An 8,502-nucleotide genomic window follows, 5' to 3' on the forward strand; every position below is an offset into this window, starting at 1 on the left:
TCTTTTATCAACGAATAGTGGGATTGACCGTCACATTATAACGCCCCCACGGCTGAAAGGGCGAGCATATTTGGAAGGACTCAGATTGCGAGTCGAGCGCCCTAACCACCTGGCCATGCCGGGCCACAGTAGAAACTACGCTGCGAAGCTATTGTCAAGATATACAGTTGTCAGATAGAGCATGGCGACACTAGTTGTAATAAAGCCGTGAGGTTCCATAATCGTTGTAATATAACGTATTATAACTATTACATGTAAATTAGCCGAATTATGAATCTTTTATTGTACCTTCTACACATTTTCCATCAGGATGGGGTCGAGCGTGGCCTACTGGTTCTATGGTTCGTGTTCTTTACCGTCAAAAGAAAATCGTGTTCCGCACTTTAGAGCTGTGGATGCGTTATAAGAATGCTAGTTAAATCCCATTATTCGATTAAAGTAGCGCACGAGTAAGCGGTGAGTGGTGTTTACTAGCTGCCCTCTCTCTAGTCTATCTCTTCAAAATTAGGGACGTCTAGCGCAGATAATCCTCGAAATCCAACAAATAAACAAAAAATAATTCACTAAATATTAACCATGATTGTAACGTGCAGTTTTAATTTGTATAATCCACTAGAGGGCAGATACCGTCTAGTCAACCATTCTTTACGCTTTTGTTGGTAAAAGCGAGATAATTAATCTTAAAAAGAGCTCGGACTAGAAATATACCGAAAAATTTCCCTTACAGAAACATCCCTAACAGGTCCGCATTATGACTTCCATTAGCATCACACAAGCGATCTGTTTTTAAGTAACAACAAGTCACATAAGTTTTAAACTTTAGGAAATAAAGATATAACAGACTGTATATTATTTTAATGACAGACATTTAGGCTAGTTCCTTTTAAGTATCAAACATTACATTCATAAGAAAATATCCATTGTGCATTATGACTGTTGAATCTAATAATATAAATGCCATGCTTGGGCACATCTTATATTCCACATTGCCTATGACCGGTTATCTTTTTTTAATTTATGCAGTGTTGTTTTGTTGTAGTTGTTAAGGCGTTATTTGATAATTTATATATTTCTTAATCACGGGTTTCGTCTTACTGTTTTTAACCGTAGTCCTTCCTACTGATATCAATAGTTACTTAACTGTTTCTTCAAATTCAATAAAAAACATTGTTATTGTTATCATTATTATGAGAAGCAGTCATAACGCAGTCTTGTCAGGGATGGATATTCTTGTTCGGAAAATTTCGCGATTCCTTTCTCGTCCGAGCTTCAAAGGAAACAAACTGTCCACTAGTATATATATCAGAGATCATTTAACAGAAGAATTCGTTACGATCCATTTAAAACGTTTGCTGGCTTTAAAAAAATGCTACAGATAACCTTATGTTTGTCAATAAACGAATCGTCCTTATATTATCAGAAATGTATTTTTCGTGCATATAGCTATTGATACATAAGTTAGATATAGAGATAACTACACAAAAATTATTTTTATAACAATAATATAGCAAGTTGGACAGCTTGTTTTAGGAGAGAAGACAGCTATTCAACAGTATCCACCACTACTCTTATGCTACTCTTGTCTGATCGAATAGTGAGATTTGACCGTCACTCTTAAAGCGCACCCGTGGCCACAAATTGCGGAGCGTGTTTTTGAGGAAACGGAAACGTATCCTGAATCCTTGGATTCATAGTTCCTGGCACGCTTAATACTGGGCCACGCCTGCCCCAACTGGTAGTGAGAGCGAGTACTTATTTTTAGGTGTAGCATAGAATTTACTAAAATATATTCTTCCAAGATAAAGAGAGAGATAATCACAACTTACTTTAAAATGTTTGATTTAATTGCCACCAGTTTTTTCTCGAAACAAAAAAGTTTCTATCAAGGGAGAATATAACATCTGTCCCTGCCACTGGGTCACATCAACCTGTTGTTTTCTATGATGTCTTTCCTTGCTTGTTTGTACGGTTTAGAGATATAAAGAAGAGTCTGCGAATAGAATTATCAATTACTTCTGATCAAAGCAATGTTATAGAATAAGAACATATAATTATCAGGATGCATTGATTCATTAGTTGGGTAGCCTCGTAATTCTAGATATTTCTGCCTTTTATTCTAATAATATCTCATGAGGCCCGAATATCTTAGGAGGTATAGGTTAGTATTTTAGTGAAGAGGGATGGGAGGAAAATATGAAGATCAAGCAGAACAGTAAGATAATTAAACATTAGAGCATAAATATATATATCAAAACACCTTTAGAATGTTTCTCTATGTGCTATCGATAACGGCACAAATGAGTCTGCCTGAAATTAAACTGATTCTAGGCTTATTGTAATTCCTGTTTATCAGGGAGAGGAAGAGAATATTACTAATTAATTACAATGCCATATAAATTAGTCGAGTATACTCGAACCTCGGATCTCAGTGTTTGGTTTTTCTCCAGGCTTAAAAGGAAGATGAGCAAGATCGCCAATCCTGAGAGTGTGAGAAAGTTGGTCTTAAAACCTAGATATCTTAGATGACTAAAGTTAATAATACCAGTTTTCAGTGTGGATCCACAAAGAGAAGCAGGAAGTAATAGAAATAGCTGTCTATCTGGTTATATTGTAATATCTGCCTTTCCGGACCAAATAATCTTGAAAACAACTCAGTGCATGCATATATAATCGTTAGCTGAGAGAGAGAGAGAGAGAAAATATGATTAGGTGCGGATACAATGGGTGAGATATAATGATGGTGTGAATACAATGAATGGGAGCTGAAGAAGATGTTGATGGAAGGGTGAATTATATGATCATCTGGATAGTAGTTCAGAAGCGAACATATTTTTCAATGACTCTGTCCAAAGATTTTCTTAAGACATTTTTTCCAGTCAAAAACAATTAGTATACTATACGTTTGTTTGTAGACAAGCACAAAGCTACACAATGGGCTATCTGTGCTCTGCCCACCACAAGTATCGAAACCCGGTTTCTAGCGTTATAAGTCCTCAGACATACCGCTGTGCCACTGGGGGGCCATTTTGTAACATTGTGTAAAAGTAATATTGGTTCAGTTCCAACTTCTATATGACCGACATGATAAAGCTTTCATATCGTGAGTATTCGAAAGGGAAGTAATTGCTAATTTAACACTGTTAAGAGCTTTACGTATGAATGTTTGATGCACCTGAACGTGATTTCTTCGGAAATATAAACATAATATTATTGAGAGCAGCTTACTGTGGAGAAATATTTTCGATAAAAGTAGAACCTTTTATTAAAATTTTGGTTTGACAGAAATTTATCGAATCTTTGTGTTTTTTCAAAGCATTTATTTCCTACAATTATCATAACGTCTTCTCATTTAATCTACAAGCAAAATGTAATTGTTTTGTAATTAAGGGTATTCATATAAGCGTAAGCTTACTTTCTTTCGAGAAGTGAAAAGAAAAAGTGTACGTATTTTCAATTAGAAAATATGAAAGAGATTTAGAATAATGTTTCACATGCTTTCAGTTGGATGTAACATTTTTAACTGAATACACTCTCTGAATGTAACATTTTTAACTAAACACACTCTTTGAATGTAACATTATTTATTGAACACACTGTAAGTATGTAACATTTTCTACTGAACACACTCTATGAATGTAACATTTTTTATTGAACACACTCTAAATATGTAACATTATTTATTGAACAGACTCTGAGTATGTAAATTTTTTTATTGAATACACTCTAAGTATGTAACATTTTTTATTGAACACACTCTATGAATGTAAACTTTTTTTTATTGAACACACTCTAGGTATGTAACATTATTTATTGAACACACTCTAAGTATGTAACATTTTCTATTGAACACACTCTATGAATGTAACATTATTTATTGAACACACTCTAAGTATGTGACATTTTGAATAGAACACACTCTATGAATGTAACATTTTTTATTGAACACAGTCTAAGTATGTAACATTTTGAATAGAACACACTCTATGAATGTAACATTTTTTATTGAACACACCCTAAGTAAGTATGGAGTTCTTATCTAATTTTCCAGCTCCAAAGTCAGTTGAAACTAAATTAATATTTTAAGCAAGATAAATAAGTTGTTTTTATCTCAATTATTGTCTCCAGTTATAAGAATAATCAAACATGCATGCACGTGCCCACTTCTGAGAGAGAGAATCAGTCTTTTAATACCCTGCTGGTGTTGCTTTCGATGAGGTAATAACATTATTTCTTAATGCTTGTAAAACGTAACGTTCTTTATATTGTTTCGAGACGAGTTGTTAGACTTTTCTTTGTTTTTTAGTTTCAAGAACAACAAATTCCATATACCATGTCTCTTCTAACTTATCCGGTGGATAATAACTGGCAAAACAGAAATTTGCTCTTCACTATAACCTATCCTCATTTGCCCAAAAGTGTCATCGATCATGACTCTAAGACAATTACATATTTTATATGACAACTATGTTGGACTAAATTTATAGTTCTATTCCTTTGTTCCAGTGAGTTTATAAATTACTTTTATAGTCTATTCTATTTTGTAAAAACACGAATATATTTCTGATAATCAAAGTGAATCGTTTTTGTTTTATTTCTGCTAACTAAATTTGATAACTGAACTCTCGTCGTTAGCATCTCAAGGAATAATGTGAAATGTCTTTTCAGTTAAAAAAAAACCTTTTCCTGAATTTTATTTAGTAGAAATCGTATTTATGCATGTAAGCTGTTTGCAAAAGAATATTATTTCGATCTAAATATTATTTCTTGCTTAAAATAGCAGTTTAAGGATCAGCTGAAAAAGTTCCAAGTTATTGCAAGCGCTTTCATCTACTTCTCTGATTGTTTTCGATCTAGTTGGTACCATATCGTTCATTGATTTTTTGAAGTAATTAGTTTTGGTACATTTCAGTTCACTACTATGCTACAAATGACGTCACAAAGACGTCATTAAAAAGTAAGCTGTGTTTATTTTCCACGAAAGATGCCACGAAGACGATTATATCGATATTGTTGGTTTAAAAATATCTTTCTGTAGAAAATAATCTTTAAGATAAGAAGTCACGAAATAGCTCTATGTACTTGAAATAGAAAATACTAAGATTAAAATCTACTAAAATTTGTTTCAACTTTTCGTGCTCTAGCTGCTCTAGTCGTCCCTAACTTTCAACTAGTAGACTAGAGGAAAAGTCGCTAGCCATCTGCATCCATCGCCAACTCTATATCATTTATTTATTGTTATTTTAATAAACAGTATGGGTTATACTAGTTAGTATATGAATATCAATTACATTCTATTTTGACTTATTGTTCGTTATTACCTTGATCGAACCTCGTGAGATTTATTGGGATTACGCCCGAAAATGTCGTTAACAAAGTGGATACCCAACTGGTAAAAAATGCATTCTAATATTCATAAGTAGAAACGTAAGAAATAATATTTAATTAGCTATACTCATGACTAGGTTGATTTGGCGTTTCAATGTAAGTACATACTTATTCTGGTCGGAAATTATTATTATTTGATTAGCTAAACTCATGGCTAGCTTGATTTGGCATTTCGTGGTAAGTACATACTTACTCTGGTCGGAAGTTATTATTATTTGATTAGCTAAACTCATGGCTAGCTTGATTTGGCGTTTCGTTGTAAGTACATACTTACTCTGGTCGGAAGTTATTATTATTTGATTAGCTAAACTCATGGCTAGCTTGATTTGGCGTTTCGTTGTAAGTACATACTTACTCTGGTCGAAAGTTATTATTATTTGCAAAACCATAAAGTTAAAATATTAAAAAAAACAAGAGTCAAAGTTTAATAAATAAACAAAGGGTTAAATTTTATTATCAAAGAAAGAAGAAAGCAAGTAAGTAATAAACAGTAAAACGTAAAGCATAAAGAAAGCAATGCATTGCATTGTTTAAGAAAAATCAAATGTTCACAAACATAATTAATAAATGTTGCGAACTCACTCGAATAGTAACTCCTCTAATAACCTTAAAGCATGCACAACAATATAAGTAGATTCAATACATCAGAATAAAACAAACAACCAAAGTTTGTGCTTGTGGAATTGTCAGTTCAGGGGGTGGACTTTAACTTTCTTCTCTAATTAGATATAAAAAATTCCATAATCTTACTATAAATATGATCCATTAGGTGAGTGTGTGTGTGTGTTAACATCCATCACCCAGAATTGACTGACTCGGTTAACGTAATTTTTGGTATGATAACTGGAAACTGTCCGACGTTGCACACGGACTATTGTGTTTTAGTAATTTTGTCATAGAAGGGGGACAAAAAAAAAGACCTTGCAACATCCTATTCTTTATAGACTTCTGGCTGTGAATTTAAAGACATAAGTACTTAATCAGTTAACACAGCAGAGCATGCAATTAGTATCTAATGAGGTCGTTAGCGATTCAACAACAAAATAAAGAAAGAAGGGGAACATTATTTAACGTTTTACTTTCTTAACGGGTACCTTTAGCTAGTTCTTGAAACTAATGTGAATGAAGTTTCCACATTACTATTCTCAAATTCGAATAAAAATCGAATACCTTTTATTTTTAATATATATTCTAACTAGTTACAACACTACTTTCATGAGTTATTTACTTCCAGGGAGCCAGATAGGAAATGACGTATGAATTGAAGAATCTAATGTAAAGTCCTAACAACGAACAACAACAACATAATTTAAAGTTAATAAATAATATATATGTATACGTGTATATACATAAGAATACCTGTTCATATAATCAAATCATATGCTATTCCCAATACATTCATTTTTAATATTCAATACGAATAAGAAAAACATTTCATATATATGGTGAAAAAATTCATCTTTAATAAGCGTCGAAATTTTGGAGGATTGCTCATGTTTATGTGGAATAAAAATGGAAAAATATGCTACGTAATTATTTCCATATTTTTTATGCCCTCCAGTGGCTCAGAGGTAAGTCTGAAAAATTATAACGTTAAAAATCGGGTTTCAATACTCATGGTGGGCCCAGCATAAATAGCCCGTTGTGTAGCTTTAGGCTTAGCAACAAAGAAACAAACAAGACTTTCTTTTATTTTGATTATTTATTTAAGACGATCACGTTTAGATGCTTCAGCCGATTTATTTATTACTAGAAACAGTCCAGTGGCCAGAGGGTTACGTGTTTATTTATTATATAAAGTAACAGGTCAGAACAGGAATCAACTATAACACAGGCCTGCTATGGTTTTATTGTCTTGAAATTTTTACATGTTCTACAGTAATTCCTGTACGCTGAATCCGAAAATGATATCAATGTTTCTCCATCACGTACAGATTTTTTACAAAACATCATATGCACTTTTACATTAGTGAATCATTTTCATTGGAATAGGATCACATTTTGTTATGCTTAAAATGTTCACAACCACTGGCTACAGATTTCTCTAGACAAATCGCGACGTGAGAGGCTTATCATTCTAGAACCCAAACATAATAATAAAAAAATTTTCACTGTGGTAAACGAAATAATAGTTTGATCTAAGTAAGAGTTTTTTTCTTCCCGATTTTAAAAAAAAATCATTACATAATAGAAAAAAATGAATATTATTTTCGAAATCTGCGTAGTTTAGTTATAGAAAATCCGTTATTAAAACCAAAACAACTTTTATGAAGTTTAAATTCGCAGGCCTGTGTAATTGGTTACTTCTTGAATATTTCTATACCAAGTTACACATTCTGATGATCTGTGTTTAAAACAGTATCAGGCAAGGGATTTGATAATCGCTTCCTGAACCTCAAAATAGAGGAAATCCAGTGACAATTTGTGGAAACTCTAAGGCTGACAGGATGATTACACGCATGGAATACGTTTTGTGAAAATATCAGTATATATATAAATATATATTATCGATTAATACATAAACAGAATGTAATTAAATTGACAATTTAATTATTACTTCCTCTTATTTGTCAGTTAGTAGATACTTGGAAAGCAACACAAAATGTTAATTATTTATTATATGAATAATACTGCAGAAGGTTTTACACGCTCAAATTGTTAATCGATGATACGTTATCTTTGTAACTACTGAGATGTTTCTAGTTCGTGTCAAGTTGCGCACCTGTATAATCTTGTCAAAGCCGGATCATGGTTGCGTAGCAACATAGCGCTCTATGCTTGGTCGATTCCGCTGCAAAAGCAAATTTACTGCCTCTGGGTAAGTGTGTTTAACTTTAGCTGTTATTTACTTTATATGATTAGTAAATTACGTTTTGAAACAATCTTTACTGTTTAAAAATTAGAATAGCTCCTTTTAAATAACAAGAGCAGTTACAACGCACTGGAATTCATTTCCAAAGATCTCTGGGTTATATTATATCAGGCATATGTACATATATATATATCGTTCATACTTCAGCGGTTATGCATGACGAAGGGACAAAGTTAAGATGACTTGTGAGATTTTCAGAACAAATATGATAAACTGAAATCATTTAGTTGAATTATTCAAGGCAT

This window comes from Limulus polyphemus, unplaced genomic scaffold (genome assembly GCF_000517525.1).
Source record: "Limulus polyphemus unplaced genomic scaffold, Limulus_polyphemus-2.1.2 Scaffold5450, whole genome shotgun sequence".
In the NCBI taxonomy this organism is placed as follows: Eukaryota; Metazoa; Arthropoda; class Merostomata; order Xiphosura; family Limulidae; genus Limulus; species Limulus polyphemus.